Source organism: Ictidomys tridecemlineatus, chromosome 7 (genome assembly GCF_052094955.1).
Source record: "Ictidomys tridecemlineatus isolate mIctTri1 chromosome 7, mIctTri1.hap1, whole genome shotgun sequence".
Taxonomy (NCBI): Eukaryota; Metazoa; Chordata; class Mammalia; order Rodentia; family Sciuridae; genus Ictidomys; species Ictidomys tridecemlineatus.
In genome coordinates this window covers 186,553,553-186,571,901 of record NC_135483.1, presented here as the reverse complement: position 1 = coordinate 186,571,901, position 18,349 = coordinate 186,553,553, and the positions used below count along the sequence as shown (strand labels likewise).

Sequence of the window (18,349 nt, the reverse complement as noted above, 5' to 3'; positions counted from 1 at the left end):
TTACAGTAGCCCAGACAGGTAAAGCAATTGTTCACTATCAACAGATGAACAATGATAAGTCATATTGATATTATGTATGTTTGTTATAATGATAGTCCTTTACTTTTCCTATCTTTCCCCCCACCAACCCCTAACTACACTCTAATTAATAGAAAAAGTACTAGAAAAACTCAAAATAGGGGACATTCTACAAAAATGCCAGACCAATACAGCTTAATGCTGTCAAAGTCATCCAAAGAAGTAAAGTCTGAGAAACTATCAAAACCTAGGGGTTATGAAGAGAAAACTCATGACTAAAAGCAATATATCTGCTGTTCTAGAAGGGACTGAGGAACAGTAAAAACTACATTAGATAAAAACTAGGGAAATTAGAGTGATGTGTACTGTACCTGATTCTAATGTTTGAATATTGATTCATTAGTTACAACAGAATGAACCATAGAAAGGTAAGGCCTTAGCCACAGGGAAAACAGAGAGCATGGATCATAATGGAATTTTTAGCACTCTTTGTAGCTTTTCCATAAATTAAAAATTTAAAATATATACATTTAAAAAAATAAAGTGAAAAGACTATATTCTCTCAAAATATTCATTTTAATAGTGTCTTTTATTTTTTAAACAGAAGCAAACTGTATAAGGGGGAAAGTTAAAAAACTTGATTGAGATCCTGCTAGTTGGGTTACATTGAAAAGCCATATATATATAGTATAAGACTATGGAATGTAGTTCATATGGATATAATATGTGTATTTGTGTATACTTCACATGCACATTTTGTATATATATATAGAGAGAGAGACTGTACATCATGTATACATATGTTATGCATATTCGTACATATATCACACTTTATACATGGTTTGGGGGGCAGTGAACTAAAGCCATATGAAGTGGGAATATTTCATATACTGTAGCAATCTCATGGGTGCTCCTGAAATACTGGTGTGAATGAGGAGGAGTCTTTAGTTCATGACAATAATTACTTCATCTAAGAATGAAAATTAAGGGCTACCTGAGATCAAGAATATATTTTCTTCAAAAAAATGAATAGCAATGCAATACAATAAGAAATCTCTACTATATATGGAAAATACTCAATTTTCCAAAATATCTAAATCATAGACAGCAAAATATTACTCTAAAATAAGCACTAAGAGAACTTCAACATTAAAAATGACATGAGCACAAAACTGAATATGCATATCTCAAATTATTATTTTTTGTGCCTTCCTTAGTATTTGAAAAATAATGATTTATCAAAGACATAGGAGACTAAATTCAATGTTAAGCAGTTACCTATTGACTTTGGAATTAAGTTCAGAGATAAGTGTTGAAACTGTGAATATTTCTCCAAAATAGATTAAATAATCTATACTCATTTCCAGATGATCTGGGCAGGGGATGATCTATCAATCCCACACTGGGCTGTGTGTGTCAACTTCTTCCTCCTGGTTGCCCACTTCATAAGAAATGATCATCTCCAGCACTGGAAGTAAAAGCTGTTCCCAGGACAAAAACCAAGTTAGAGCTACCTGAAATCTCTACCTTTTCTCTTCACTGCACAAAAATTGTCTCCAGAAGACCAGGCATGGCACTGGTGAAGCAATGAGGCAGTGGAGAAGTGTGTGAGCGGCCCAAAGCGACCTCGGGAATCTCGGGAGGAGTGAGAAGCTTGCACCTGTGCCCTCCCTGACCAAGGAGTCAGGAGGCCAGCCAGGGATACTATTGCTCTCATTAAGAATGTTCTTCCTCTTCCCTTTAGTGGACAAACAGGTTGAATCTTCACTAATATAACATACAGAAAAATAAACAAGTAAGTCCCGTGGCTATTTTCCACTTATCTTCAAGACAGTGAGTAGGGGCTGGCAAACTGAAACCCGGAGGCCAGACACAGCTCACTGTCTGTTTTTGGACAGACCTTTCGCAATATATTTTTTTTTCCTACATTTTTAAACAGCTAAAAAAGAAATCAAAGGAATAATGTTTGGTGACACATGGAAATTACATGAAATGCAAATGGCAGTGTATATAAATAAATTTTTTTGGCACAGAAGCATGCTTATTTGTTGGCATATTGCCTATGGAGTAGAGTTAAGTTGAGACAGAGATCATATGGCTCCCAAAGCTTAAAATATTTACAATCTGGCCCTTTTCAGGGAAAAAAAAACCAAGATAACCCCTGAATGATCATATGAAATAAAATATGCAGTTAATTAATAAACAAATAACCACTTTATTATGATTAATACAGCATCTAAAAAGGTCAAGAAAATAGTATCCTAGACCTATTAAAGTGGGAAAAGTCATTTTGAATGGATAAATTAAACACAAACATTGTCAAATTTCCACTTATCTTCACTCTAGTAATAGTTATTGGATCAAACTACTATTGCTTTATCATCATGGTTTTCCCTAAACATGCTTTCAACTACGTAAATGGTCAATTGACCTTAAAATAGGTACTTTCTAGAACAGTTTGATAGATGATGGGCAAAAATACATTGATATTGGTACTATTAAAAGGAGTATAAAAAATGAAGAACATTGATTTACATGTGGACAATATTTTTCATATCAACTTTGGCTCACTAAACTTAGGTTTCAGATTTGTTGTAGCGATTCATATATAAAAATTCCTTGGGTATGCTAAATGTGCATGTTATAATTCCATCTCTATAAGGAAAAAAGTAATTTTGGAATTAAAAAAAATTAGATTACCTGGCTTACATTTGCTCCATATGAGGTGTCATACCAGGTCCCTCCCCCTCTTTAATAAGGCTGCCATAGTTACTTTTGTCATGTCAGTCTTGTGAGTCAACCTAAAACTCACAATTTATTTTGAGAAATCCCCCGCAATTTTAGTGAATTACATTTCTGATATTTTTCCAGCTATATTTTGGAAGGAAGGGGCAACGTTGCAAAGTGTAGACTACAGTGTTAGCCCTCAGTAAACCTTTTGAAGTTGACATAGAGCGAGCAGGTTATAATCCCCTGTATTTGTCAACATGATCATCACTAATAAGATTGCTTCACTACTTAGTGTCAAATCACAAACCTTTCACACAGAAAAATAAAAGTTTTTCATTGAGTGATTATGAATTGCCCTATGTATGTTGTATACAATAATTTCTATTTTGGAAATTTGTATAGGTAGTCTAACATAACAGTATTTTTATGCTTAATGTTAAAAAGTTACAGTCATATAACTCATGTTACTTCATTATTATAAATACCATTTATTTAACTTTGAAAAGTTTAGATTCAACACTAGGAGAATGAGTCAGGAGTAAATGTTTTCCACCCCTCCTAATCTGAAACACAGGCCAGAATGAAGATATTAGAACAGATATTATAAGTGTGCAAGACCAAAGCAAGTAGAAAGAATTTTCAATACTATTGGACTGAATTTGACCTGGGCCTTCAGTATCACTTGGATGATGTAGTGTAAATCATATACCTTGTTTCTTGCTGGAGAAATTATGAGAATTAAAGATTATAGGTAAAATGATTTTAGCTTCTAGGGCTGGGGTTGTGGCTCAGTGGTAGAGCACTCGCCGAGCACGTACAAGGCCCTGGGTTTGATCCTCAGCACCACATAAAAATAAATAAATAAGATAAGGGTATTATGTCCAAATACAACTAAAAAATAAATATTAAAAAAATGTTTCTAGCTTCTATACTTTGATTATATTATTAAAAGTAACATGCGCCTTTTGTATAGGTTTAAGATATTCTGTGGTGCTTTGCCTATATTTTTTTTCATCTTTAACTGTGGTCTTTGGGGTATTTTTAGAATTATTCTCCTGTAATTCTTCCTTGTTTATCATAAGGTTGACTCAGAATGTATATTTTATGAAAGAATTTTTAAGCAAGTTTATACCCGAGGCATGTACTGAAGTTTCAGTGTTTATTTCCCATGTCTAAATTTAGTTGTGATATACATAAGTCCACAGAACGAGATCCCTGTCTTGAGTTGCTTTTCAATGCAAAATTGCAGACCTACATTATCTCCTTCCTTTCTCTTTGTAGATCTGAACATCCCCTTTGACACACAACAGTCTGATCAACTACGAGTCACATGATGCAAAACATCACATGCTGTATATTAAGTCACACATGCTCTTTGATTTTATGTATCTGTACTTGCTTGCATAATCAATTATGTAAAACACACTATCAAAAAACTAAAAAGCATAAATTAATGTCTTAAAAATTGGCATGGCTATAAAGAAAAATAGAGTTTCAAATTAAAATCTGTTGCTCATTTCTTGTGCCTATAAAAGGAGGAAATGGCCTAACCCTTCAATCTTATAGTGATGTTTTTTAAGCAAGCATCAAATCACAAGTCACTTTCAGGAATAGAGGATGGCTTCAATTACCCTGCTAAACAGTGACAATAAAGACTCATGCCAAGCTAATACACTATGCATTATTTCTTTAATAAAATCCATCTATTTGTGCATCTCTCTGTGTGTGTTTGATTTTCTATTTTCTTAGGAGACAGTACAAAATGGATAAGATGACATATTTTTATCATTTATCAATTGTGAGACCAGGGTATAGTTACATAACGTTTCCAAGACCTTTTTTCTTTATTCATAAAATGAAAATAATAAAAACCTCAGTTTTGCTGAGGATTAAATGAATACTTTGGCATCTCTTTAAAAGTGGACACTATTAAGAACATAAGCTCTTCTACCCCCAGTGGTCTACGTGCTCTGTGAACACTCTCAACCTCTAGCAGAGCAGAGATATGCAATCAATGTTCATAAGATGAATGAGTGAAGAAACAAATGGATGTAATGTTTTCTGAGTATTTTCAGGAAAGGCAATTTTAAATTCCTTGATTTAATGAATGATCTCATTCCAGTTTGGCTCACTTGAATCCAACAATAGCCCAAATTGTACATGGTTTAAAAAATTATTTCCTGGAATTTATGAACCACGGGAGGCACCTAACCTGAAACTGAGCCTGTAACACCACATGAGTCATACCTGGGTGATCTACCGCCAAGAACACCACTTTCACACTCTGGGCATCAATCCTGGGCCCTGTGGCTTATATTAGGTGACAAATCAATGTTCCACAAGTCTTTTATGACTTAGATCTGGGTAAAGTCGGGCTTAGTTTAATTAGGCTTTCCAGCTGATCCTGATAGGAGATAGTCTGAGAAATTCAGAACTGTCAAGATGGCATAGAAGCATTTTCTCAAGGTCTGGCTCTTCCCACTCTGTGACCATCCTCACTGGATGCAGCACACAAGTAAAGAATTCATTGAGGTTTGTGGAGAAGGAATCAGATTTTGATGTTAGCAAATTATTCCAAGTATAGTCCATCTATCTCTCATACACATGCAATGTACTCATGTATTTGTATGTATATTATTTATATATATGCAAATATCATATGTCAATGATTAAGTCATTGAAACTTGCTACATGTCCTTATCATGTTATTTCAAAACATAAAATTATAAAAGTACTACTGAAGAATACTTTTTTATGTATCAATAATGTCACTCAAGCAAAAGTGGTGAAAAAAAGGAATAAACTCACATCTTGAAATCCTTGATTGATGTAAAAGGAATGAACTCAAAACTTTCTTCAATGATTTTATAAAAGTTCTAAACCAAGTTGGCAAAATATATGTTGGAGTGGAAGATTATCAAAATCTAATAATAATAGCATCAGCAATATAATAATACCAGGCAACCATGATTTATTGCACATGATGAAGTTCTAGGAACTCTATGGGTACAGAGTGTATCAATTTCCTTAAATGTAATAATGTCATGTATTTTTTTTCTATTTTTATATAATAAAATAAGATTTGGAAAGTTAAGTTAAAGGTAGAGTATCATAGGTCTAATAGAAGGCAGAATTGGAATTGGAATTGCAAAATTTAGTCTGCGCCCCAGTCATCACACTAAATTCTCATAGCTAACCTTGGAGTTGCCTATAGTGGCAAGCACGTGCGTGTATGCACGCGCGTGAGCGCACACACACACACACACACACACACATAATCACTGTGTTTTTTTCACTTTATGTAAACACTGACACAGGAAAGTGTCCCACATGAAGTAAGAGTGGTGCAGTTTGCCTCTGAAAGATGCCAAGGTTGGTAAACGATGAAAACTCTGGAGGAGAGAACACACTTTGACTTTATTTTGTTTGCTTCCTCTACCACTTTCTTTTTCACTATTATCAAGGACAAGAGTTCCATAACTGCAGCCTTTCCTCAGAATGAGTGCAGGATCATCTGGGCTCCATTTCTGCATTGTTTCATCTCATCCTTGCAATGAAAATGTGGCCACTATTTTCTATATGATAAAATCAAATTTTATCCCATTTAACAGTCTCTGAAGATGGATTCCATCTTGGAAACGAAAAGGGAGGTCAACAGAGCAGAGCTGGCCACCTCATTTCCCCATCAGAACTTCTATCCTCAAGGCAACTTCCTTACCTGTCACCCACAAGAATACTCATAGGGTACCAGAATGGTTTCAGTGATGGACTTTAATATTCTGAGACTGAATTGCAAAGATAATTCCTCATTATTCTTCACTTTATCTCCTTCCTGGCTTCCTTCTTGGAGTTGTTAGCCAAATATTCAATGGGTAAAGTATCTCAATAGAGATCATATCCAAAAGTGAATGATAATAATTACAATAAGAGCAATGTATTATTTCATTCTTGCTGTCTATTAATACCTCCCACTTATCTCCAAATATATATCACTTACTCACTGGTAGAACCTCCTTATAATCACGTTTTGAGAATGTATTTGCTGCTCTGGGGCACTGTACTAGAAGTCCCTTTGCAGGTATTTTTCTTATTTCACCAGGCATAATGCAGATCATTCAACAAGCCCCCTTTTTCCTCTGTTTCATGGTAGCAAACAAATAGAGTAATCCTTTCACACATGTTTATGCTTTTCCAAATACATTCACGATTTTAGTGAGAAGTGAGTGGTACAAAAGTGTTAGTTGATGCACTGAGTTGGAGGAAAAGATCAGGGATAGGTTTTATGCCACCTTGAAGGAAAATGTTAATTACATAAAATCATTGTTCACAAACTCTTTGCTAGAGCAGAAATATAAAAGCTGGGAGAGTAGGGATAAGGGGAGGTTGATCAATGGGGACTAAGTTATAGTCATACCAAAGTAAGAAGTTTCTAGAGAGAACAGGCACATAGGGTACATCCCAAAAACCTAGAGAAAAGAATACTGAATATTTTTGCCATTTGTCAGGTGATTGACGAGACAGATAGGTTCAGTCTGATTTAAATATTATGCATTGTATATATCAAAACATCATTATTGTGTACAAGTTTTAGATGTTTAGGTATCAGCTAGAAAATTAAATTTTAAAAATAATTTTAGAAAATAATAAAATTTCCAAGTCTTGAAAATACATCATATTTTCATATCACAAGATGACAACTAAAAGCAAAGCCAGTTGTCAGAATCAAATGTTAACTTTGTGTCTCTTGGAAACAGATATGATATGCAAATTGGTAAGCACATATGATTCTAAATGATATAATATATATTCTTTAGTGGAAGACTATGATCATAAAATTGTGTTCACCTAAGTTCACCTAATAAGGCAACATCCATGCAGGTTTGATTGACATTGTACTTGCCTCTTTATACATGTTCATAGAGCAAAGATGCAGGTAAAATGAGTGGATTATTCTCTGTAAAGGTACAGAAAAACATGCAATAACTTTGAGAAACAATGAAAATATTTCATGATAAAGAGTTGATTTGTGATTTAATTCTCAAGTTTCTGAAACTGGCTTAAAGTTTTGCTGAATTAAAATTTCTATAAAGTTGTGAAGGATATTGGATATGAACATGAGTGATATATGATAAAAGACATTCATTTATTACAATGCAAAATGAGGCTTCTCAGAGCAAAGTTGCTTCATGTTCAAATATAAAAATTATTATGTCTGTGTCCACAGGCAGAACCAGGGCATAGCCTTAGAAAAACAACGTATGATTCATTATTTGGCTTTTCACTGTTTATAATTATAAAGTCCTTGCCCTTGGAAAGTAAAGTGGTTATATACAAAATGCAACACATTTTTTTCCACCAATACATGACATTCTGAAGCAATTAAACCCAATAATTACTACAGATACAATTTCATCTATTAATTGAATAAGCTAATTGTTTGTAATAAAGAATAAAAAAAACCCTTTAAGCAGGTTTCAGAATTAATTTATAAGTTTTTAAATGAGCAAGAAATTTATGTAAGTAGAAAACCTTAAAGAGACATTCCCTGAAGGAACAAGCAGTAATACAAGATAAAATTCAATTACAACAAAAGTATTGATGTTCTCCACTAAATATATTTTCTTAATTGCTGACACTAGCATTAATTTAATTTCGAGTTTAATTTCATTATAAAATTCTGGTTTTTAATAATGTATATGGACTTGACCACAAATAAATGAGGGAGACCAGTCTTGGTCAACATTTGCTTTATCTAGCAAGGAGAAGGCTCAGAGGCAAGCAGTCTGGTAACCCCAAGAAAGAGAATTTGATAATAACTGCTGAAACACTAAAAAACATTTTTAGTTCTTTTAACTCTGAATTGAGCTTGCGTTAACAGATGTAAAATATTGTTTTTTCCACAAGACCGATTGCCCAATATGAGCACAACTATGATACAGAAGGAGAAACACACTAGCAATCACAATAATTCAGACTGGGGCCAGATTTGCTGTTCTACTTGCTTGGGAAAAGTGACTGACTGCCCATGCTCTGGGCTTCAGGTCAGAGAAGACAAGAGAATCCAAACCATAGAATGCCAAGCTGCATCAGGCCACAGTTGTGTTTCATGTAAACTATACAACAATGACAGTTTTAAACCCATGGGGAAGAAATCATGAGATTAAATTGAGAGAAAGAGAAAGTTGAAGTTGACATAGGGAAGAGGGCCAAGGCCAGGCCTTATGGGCATGTATGCCTACATTTTGAATTCTCTTGAAAATCAGAGAAACATGGCAAAAATTAACTGGGGCCAAGTTTTCTCTGTCTTCCTTAAATAGACTGGTCCCTAAAATTCAACCTAATCCCTATTGCAGTCTCAGCACTGGGGCAAAGGGCCAGTTGCCATTTTCCATTTCATTGATAGTGAAAATTTCCAGTTAAAAAAGATTTTCTATACTCTTGAATCTATCAAAGGAAAAAAATGCTCATTCCCATTGTCTCCTATGTGGCTGCAGGCGTTAGGGTCTGTGTCTCTACAGCCGCTCCATCTAAATAAAATGTCTTTTTTAATTTCATAATTCTAAATTTGAGCTACATCAACCCAAAGCCTGGGGCCTTTATCCTACTCAAAATTAGCACTAGCTCCCAAAGTAATGTAAACAACACTTGTAAATTTGCCCATAAATTAACTGGACTTCTTTTATGATTGAGTTTTCCCAAAAGGGGTGGGTCGTTTTTTCTTCTAACCAAATTCACTCAGATTGTGGTGGGATCGGCATGGAAAGACAGGAAAAAAATGAACCTTATATGGGAATCTCAAAAAAAAAAAAAAAAAAAAAAGAAGAAGTATCACTTGCAGCTCAAGTTCTGCCAGGCACAAGTTCAAAAGGCAGCCCTTCCTGCTGCCGTCCTATCCTCATCTTCCTTTCTTCCCCGGCTCCTCTCTATTTTCTACGCTGTTTTCTTACTGTCTATGATTATTAATCTAAATTGTCCACTTGATAAGGTTAGGAAATGCCAAAGACTAAGTAAGCGGTTTGGGGTGTCTCGCTGGGGGTGTTTCTAGGAATGACTGGCACATGGGACAGCAAACGGAAGCAGAGAGAGTCAGAAGAACAAGGAAGCAGAAGCACATGCAAGCTCTATGCTTCTTGACAGGTTCTTGATCACTGCTGTGATCACTTTAGGATCTCAACTCCCGCTCCTTCACTCTTCTAAAGCAGATTCTGCCCGGGGACTCTCCAGACAGTTTCCAGGCCTTTGGTCCCAAACTAGGGTGGCATCATTGATCCCTGTGGTTCTGATCAATGTTGTTCTGATCAACTTCTTGGACTGTGCAGCTACTGACTCCTCCAGCTCCCCAGCCTATACACGGCCCTTGTGGGGCTGCCCACCTACGGGCTGTGTAAGGCAATCTAATAAAACTCCATTTTACAATCATGTAAAAAGTTGGTTCTGTTCCTCTAGAGAATCCTTACTAATACTCCAGAGTAGCTAAAGACGACATGGCACCGGCCTATCTACCTGTCTAGGACAAGCAGCCGTGTATGAGGTATAACAAACAGAGATATCAAATGGGCCTTCTCTAGAATCTGAATTCCACATCTTCTGATCTAATAAGGCTCTGACTTGCTGTCGACTTACTTCTCCTGAAGATGATTGGGTAGACCTTGCTTAAGTACAAATAACTGGAAGAATTTTTGTTAAATGGTCATTAATGTTCCTAGCATTGGGGATGTCAGTTTGCTTAAAAAATACCTTTTCTGGATTAATATTCACAAAAAGCTTCTAGAGTTGTGATAAGCCTAATCTCTTTCAGGCTGCAGGTGATGAAAGTGTGTACCTAGGAAACAATATTCCATCCCAGACTCTCACAGCACTCAACTTTCAAAGGATTGCCTGATTTTATTCTCATTTGTAAACAAGGATCAGCTTATGGTCAGATGTAGAATCAAAGCTGAGATTCAACACAACAAATGTCTTTCTGGAAATTATTCCATGATTGTTCTTATTCTTCTACCATATTTTATACCCTAGTTCAGAAGCCAACACAGCATTTCTCATAATGAAGTCCTCCAGATGGATGCTTTAGAAAGAGGGGAGTCAACAGAGAGATAAGGCTTTGAACAGGAAGAGCAGACAGAGGAAAACAATTATCACTATACCAATTTTGTTCCCAGAGAACTGCTTTCATCATGTCATGGTCTGCCCAGCAATGTCTCATTGCCAATGGTATTAATGTCCACAGAACCTAGGGTGCCACTGAAACATATGGACCATGTGGTATAGCTATCTTCATGTCCTCATTGCTCACTATGAGGCAATGCCTCTGTCCTTATTAGAAATCTGGATTCTGTCCAGCTTGTGGAAGACCACATCAATTTCGATTCATTTCTTTGAATCAAAACTGCTAGGTCTCATTCCAGAGACACAACATGCCAATTACTTTTGAAGATATGAGGAATCCTTTTCAACATCTAACAGTCTGAAGAAGTGACCAATATATCTTCATAAAGCCATGCTTTCATGAACACTCTAATGATAGGCTCCCTTTTTCCAGTCCTTACCAAGATGAAAACTATAAACCACTCTGAAAAAAAAAAAAAAAAAAAAACAAGTGGAGCGGGGCACCGTGGCACATGCCTGTAATCCCAGCGGCTCGGGAGGCTGATGCAGGAAGATCGCAAGTTCAGAGCCAGCCTCAGCAAAAGTGAGGCACTTAGCAACTCAGTGAGACCCTATTTCTAAATAAAACACAAAATAGGGCTGGGGATGTGGCTCAGTGGTGGTGTGACCCTGAGTTCAATCCCCAGCACAAAAAGAAAAAAGTGAAAAGAAAAAATTTAAGTAGAAGAAAATTAAAAATCAGGATAAGAGAAAAGCAAGAGATTTTTTTGCACTTGTGTGCAGCTAGAAGATTCAATTAGGGTTTGTCAGACAAAAAAATCCTACTATTCTTCTACTTTAACATCCTCCTCCATATTGAAACTATTTTTCCCATCATTCTTCATATTTACCAAAATAAAGACAATTCCAAAGACATTTGCTAGATTTTGGTAAGATAGGTCATGCATTGCTCCTACAAAACCTTTTAATCTTTCATGGGTATACTTAGGAATATAGTCGGAAAAAATTAAGAGCCTATTTTTTTATAATCTTATTTTTCATTAACTATCTTTCTCAGAGCAATATCTAATGAGTTTTATCTAGTGATATAAGTATATACGATTGTAAGTCGGTCAAGCAAGGACATTCAAGCTCAGGACCACTCTTTACCATGACTGGATGATTTCTGTCTTTCAATAGGTGTGAAAGGTCAGTGAAGACTAGAGGATATTTCTCTGCAGTAATAATGATAGTTGGATGCTAAAAACAATATATACGATGACTAATACAAATTAAGCACGCACTTGCTTTTCCAAAAAAAGGGCTTACCTCATTCCTTATTCCTCCCACCAGCCTTGTAAGGTTGACACTAGGATGCTCTCTGTGTAGATGTAAAGTAAGGTTCTATAAGTATGAACCAGGCCAAAGAGAATGAGCAAATATATGGATGGAACAGGAATCCAAATTAAATTGAACTAACTCCACAGCATCTCCCAACCCTTTTGAGTCTGATACCATGTGGCTCTGTCATTGGGTTAGCTGCACAAATCTAGTGAGATAATAAAGGTTTCATACAAATGTTTTATGTTATGTATCTACCACTTTTCTTGGAAAATACCATTTGGCCAATAAAGTGTCCCCTTTCTTGCTGTATTTCATAAGTTAAGCCAGCAAGTCTTAAAGGAGTCACTTGCCCAAAGGAATAGCCGGATCCATCTCCAGAATCCAATAGCTCCAGTGCTTCTCTCTGAATGCAAGAGCCCATCTGCGAGTCCTAAAATGTCAGACACGTCGGGTGCCATTCCCTTTTCTTTTGCACAATGTAACCATCATCATTTATGCATTTATGTCTGCAACGTCTATTTACTGAGGAACTGTGTCCTTTGCAGATACACATGGCCTCAGGACAGTTCTCACTGTGCATCTTTCTCAGGACAGACAGATAAAGCCTTTCATCTGTGATCTTCTATCTTTCCCCCACACTGCGCTATCAAGCTGAGACACAGATTTTACACAGGATTCAAAGGTTCTCCTGGAATGGCAGAGCTACAGGTTGGAAGGCCCAACACTCCAGAGCATCCATCAAGGGGGAACATCCTTGTTGGATTTTGTGAGAAACAGAAGCAGGTTTTTAAAGACAAAAGAAAGCACTGAATCTTTGAGGTTTGTTTTATAGTAACCATACTACTAACCTATCTAATGAGCAATGGATAAATGAGTAATATGGGAAGGTTATATGATGGAAGTGATGAGTTGACTTCTTCATATATAATATATAAATATATGTAAAATATATAATGTGTGGATTCTGAAGGAAGAAAAAAAACCCCTAACCTTTTGACAGATCTCTAGTTTTTAGGAAAAAGAACTGCAATGGAGGGGACATTGATAGGTTATGTACTACATCAGCTTTTTATTTTATTAAATAGAAATACTGGTTCTTGTTATAATTTGATTGTGTTAATCTAACAAAATATATCAAAGCCTTCTAATAAAGTTGTATAAATATAAGATGCTACATCTGTCATTTGAAGATTGATATTTACAGAAAATTCCTTGAATTTAATTAGAAAAAGAACTTCCTAAGAAAAATTATCACTAGAACTCTAGAAAAATGCAAATAAATGGATTAGGGGACAATAACAGTGGAAGAGCACTTACTTGGCATGTAGGAGGTACTGGATTTAATCCCCAGTCTCTCACACACAAACATACACATACATGCACACACACACACACACACACACACACACACACACACACATTTCTAGTAGAATACTCTAGAAGACAGTACCAAGTTTGTCACCCACAGTAGAACAGAATCTACTTTGCAAATAAATTCCAACTCCTTCCCAGATGTATTAACCTCCCCCCAGCTCAACTACGACTCATGCTCTATTGGTAGTCTGTTAGGAAGCATGGTCTTTCCAGAACCCAGAGATTTACCCCTACTTATAAGCAACACTACTTCCAGCCAGAGATGTCTCTACTTAACAAGAAAAAGAGTCATTTTGTATAAAACTGCATAAAAACTCCTTTCTTCTGGCTTTGGAACTTCTTCAGGTATTTGAACGTGAAGCTGTGCTAATGCATCACTCACTGAGAAACCAAAGGAAACGTCAAGAGGTGAATTGAGCCCTCACAGAGTGTTAAAAACTGAGCTAGCCACTCCATGGATTAATTCATCCAACCTTACAAATCAATGCAAAAATATTTACTAAAACAGTGGTGAATGTATCTGTATTACAGGTGAAGAAACCAAGGTTCAGAGCTGTGTGGGAAGGAACAGACCATTCTAAGTCAAAGCTGGCTGATTGTAAAAGCTGCCATCTTTCTGTACCCTAACACATTCTTTCAAAGAGAAAGAAAGACAAAAATACCTCTTAAAATAGATTTTAATATTTTAAGCCATTCGAAGTTCCACTCTGAAAGTAAAAATATACTACCAAAGTGTTGGCAATATTTAACCATTGTTTGAAATTATATTGGGTGATAAATAGAATTAATTTAACTTAACATGATAATCAAATGTTTTAATGAACATTGTAGACAATCTATTTTAAACATTGAGGCACTGTTTTAACATGTCCATAAGATACTGAGCATGAATTAATGCAAAACATCTCACTTTTTAGTATTAATTTTTATAGGATCATAATTTCCCATTATATGGTATTAGTAGTATTTTCTTTTCTACCTTTTTCCCTCCAAAATAAAGTATTTGCTTTAAACATTCCTGAAAAGTGAGAACATGCCTCCAGAAGAAACTGTAATTGTGTTCATACTTGCTAAGCTACATTTTTTCCCTGAACAACAATTGCCAAGTTTCTCATACAATATATTTAATATCTTTCTCTTAGCTGGAATAGGCATAAAATAATATATTCATTGCCCTTTGAGGATTGAGCAATGATAAGAAAACCAATGATGTTGTCAATCCATTTTATCATAAATTACCATTATCCTACACTCTTTAGGACTATAATTACAGCTCCTCTTAATTACTGCCATTTTTCAGATAAGGCACCTGAGTCAGAGAGGTTAAATAATTTGTCCATGGAACTCAGCAAGGGGATAATTGAGACAGGATTAAGCCTAGAGCCTCCACACATCTGCACATTTACATCTGATCTCACCACTTCATGCGCAAGGCATTTCATGAATTCGTATATTCCAGCTGGATTCCTCTGGGCCCCTCAGGCTTCTATCTCACACCTTATCGTGCAATTCAAACAAATATAACATTCAGGAAAGAAGCAACTGTTCTTTTTTTTTTTTTTTTTTTTTTTTTTTACCCTCTATCATAAAAATGCTACCAATTGAAGGAAAGGTTGCCTGCTTCCCAGGAAATTTTAGAAAAAACTTTAGAAAGAACTTGACCTCCAAAGATATGGCAATTAATTTGTTCTAAGTTTTGAGGAAAGCAATGGAAACTCTTTCACTATTAGTAAACAATGAATTAGGAAAAAAATCACTAATGTAACAGATGGGTCGTGGGAAAAATGTTTCTTGTCAAATAATTAGAGAAGGTAGTAATGGACAATCATTTTCCTGTAGAAATTAAGAATCCCAATGTTTCTCTCCATGTAATACTGGGGTTTGTGATCCCCACTTCACAGATACTTGATGTACTCTAAAATCATGTTATTTGACACAGAATTCCTAAATGACAGCCCCTTTCTGAATTCCCTGAATTCTGATGACCCCTCCTGCACTTGTCAAACACCAACAAAACTTCCCAACACTCCCACTGTGACCAAATGTAACCTCCGGTTCTTTCTCAGCACACTGCTCCCAAGAGAATCTGCAAATAGATCAGAATTGAGACATGCGAGGAAACATATGTCCCACTTTTCAGCTAATGACAGGAGCTGAGAGGCTTCCTGGTCTCAAAGAGTGAAAGGAGAAAAACCAACAAAGACCATCCTAGGATGGCCCCGCTGCACTGAGGGCGTGGGTACCGATTCACGTGCTCTGTCCCTAGTCTCTTCCAGCCACTCTCTCCCCAAACTCATGGGTCCCCTTCCCATGCTCACAGCCCCAAGGGGCAAGTCCGAACCTCAATGTTTTGTGTCAATGTTCCACGCACACTAACCTTTCCCACATCCTCAACAAAGCTTTCAGATAAAGCTGTAATAAACTCTTCTGAGAGGGACTAATAAAATGTCAGACCATTTTTTAAGTTAACTTCACAAAGCATTTTATTTGCAAACACCAGAATATATAGGCCTTCTTCACATGGCACCTCGGTACATGTTTTAAACCCCCAGATCCAAACACTACAAAGAATATATATTCACAGCCCTCTAGGGTCGTAGTTTACAAGTTAGACTCTCTTCAGGACTCCTACTTTCCTCATCAAAGTCTTGCTAGGAGCACAGAAAAGTTTTTCATTTACTTTTACTTCTCTCAACACAGCACCTCTCAGAGCAGAAAGCTAATTACTGAAACTCGGGGACCCAGCTCAGAAGAACTGAGCCCCTAAGCTTTATGGCTTCACCTGACTTCCTTCCTCGGCTCTGAAAGGGAGCCCCTGCTCACCACATGGCAAATTTGTGAGCTTTAGTTCTGCAGCCCAGCTGGGCCAGGAAAGAAAGCCTGCTTGTCATTGTGCCCAACACAAAGGAAAACCGAGCTGCTGGTAGTGAGTACAGAGAGGACTACAGATTCCTTGGCTTTTCATCCTCTCTGCCAGGGAAGAGCTTCTACCCAGTGACAGGCTGTCCTTGTTTTATCTCCCAAAGAGACTCAGCTTTCAGACTATCCTCCAGGTCTAATAATTGCTCATTAGTGCCAGAATCCCATTACCAAAATGGTGATACGACCATTAGTTTGATTTACAAGTAGCCAAGGTAAGGACCCCACCTCCTATCACTGCCTAGAAATAGAATATAGTTTGTCAAATGTGCATTGTACTGATCCAAGATTCATGCTCATTTTTTTTTCCTAAAGAAATAGTTACAAATAGGCCAAAGAAATTTTAGGAGTTTGCTTTTAATCCAGATCTCTATCATTCCAGAATACACGAGAACAAATAAATTACCACTTGATGGTTACAAAATGAGGGCTGGAAGTCTATTGTAAGATTTTTAGGGAAAATGCTGAAGGTGACTTCCAGCAAGAAGATAAACTAAGGCAACAGCACCCCTTTGTGGCAATATGAGGGTATACAAATTACAAGTAAGGCACTTTTTTTTTTTTCCCCAGAATCTTTTACATTTTTTTTTTCTGTAGAATTATGATGAAAAATCCTGCAGACTAACCTAGCAATTCTTTCCCTCGCTTCTGGCACAACCACACCAGTATCATTCCACCAGTTTGGAAATATATTGTAGTTTTCAAATTATCCAAAGATTCCATGACCTCTTTCTATAAAACAGCCCAGGGTTTTATTTTCAGATCTAATAAAAACACTTCATACAACAGCATGCACTCATTTCATCTGGCTGGACCTGTCTCTTTGGTTGGAATGGTCTCTGGGGTGTCTTTCTACTGGTGTCTGTGTCCACTATTAAGATGGGGCATAGCAAAGTTGGTTTGGGGCAGAGGGAGTCTTCAAGGCCTATCTGCAAAACCTTCTAATTCAGGATAAGCAAATGCCAGGTCCACTGTTTGGAGCAGAGAGCATTTGAACAAACAAGCATATGTAAAGCCAGTTTCTACTAAGGTGTATCTCTGCTGCTCTTGTACACTGTTATATTTTCAGAGGATACTTCAAAAAGCTAGACGGTTTGAATAACAGTATCTGTTGCATTTTTACACTCTGAGTATCATCTGACTGCTAGGCAAAAATAAAATTTTTGTTTTTATTCTTAACTTTCATTTGTCTCTTTAATAATAATCATCTAGCACAATTATTCCTTTGCCATTACTGAAATAAAGGCTTCTCGCTTTTGGTGTTTTTAAATACTAGCAAACTCTGATATTTTCTGCTATTCATTTCAGCACTTCCTAAAGATTTTCTAACTACACAACAAACTAAACTCCTCCCAGTACATTCTGGATACCTGTTTTCATGGGGTTGTATTTCCCCCCCCCCCAACTAAATTATTGTAATTTTTATTATTATTCTGAGTTTGGGTAATTAAAACATAGGCTTCTACTTGTATTTCTATATAGGGTTTGTTTTTATAATCCAGAGTCAGAGGAGATATATAAAGATTAGCTTTATTCCATATTTATTCATGACAATGAGTTTTTAAAGGATGAATTAAACATAGTAAAATCTTACTCATTGTAGATAAAAATGCAATGTGCACAAACATATTTTCAGATCTTTAATTTTAACGTAGCACAATATGACAAGAGCCAAATTTGCGTTTCATAATGACTTTTGTGTATGTATGTATGCCAGGGATTGAACTCAGGGATGCTTAACCACTGAGTCACATCCCCAGCCCTTTTTACATTTCATTTTGAGACAAGTTCTTGCTAAGCTACTTAGGGCCTTGTTAAGTTGCTGAGGCTGGCTTTGGACTTGTGATCCTCCTGCATCTCTGAGATTACAGGTATGTTT

At 36.3% G+C, this 18,349-nt stretch overlaps 1 protein-coding gene across 4 annotated transcripts in view; it reads right to left on the bottom strand.

Moving 5' to 3' along the window:
• Nyap2 (neuronal tyrosine-phosphorylated phosphoinositide-3-kinase adaptor 2) overlaps positions 1 to 18,349 on the bottom strand; it is a 246,969-nt gene that overhangs the window by 8,424 nt on the left and 220,196 nt on the right. The gene's annotated exons all lie outside the window — the stretch shown is intronic.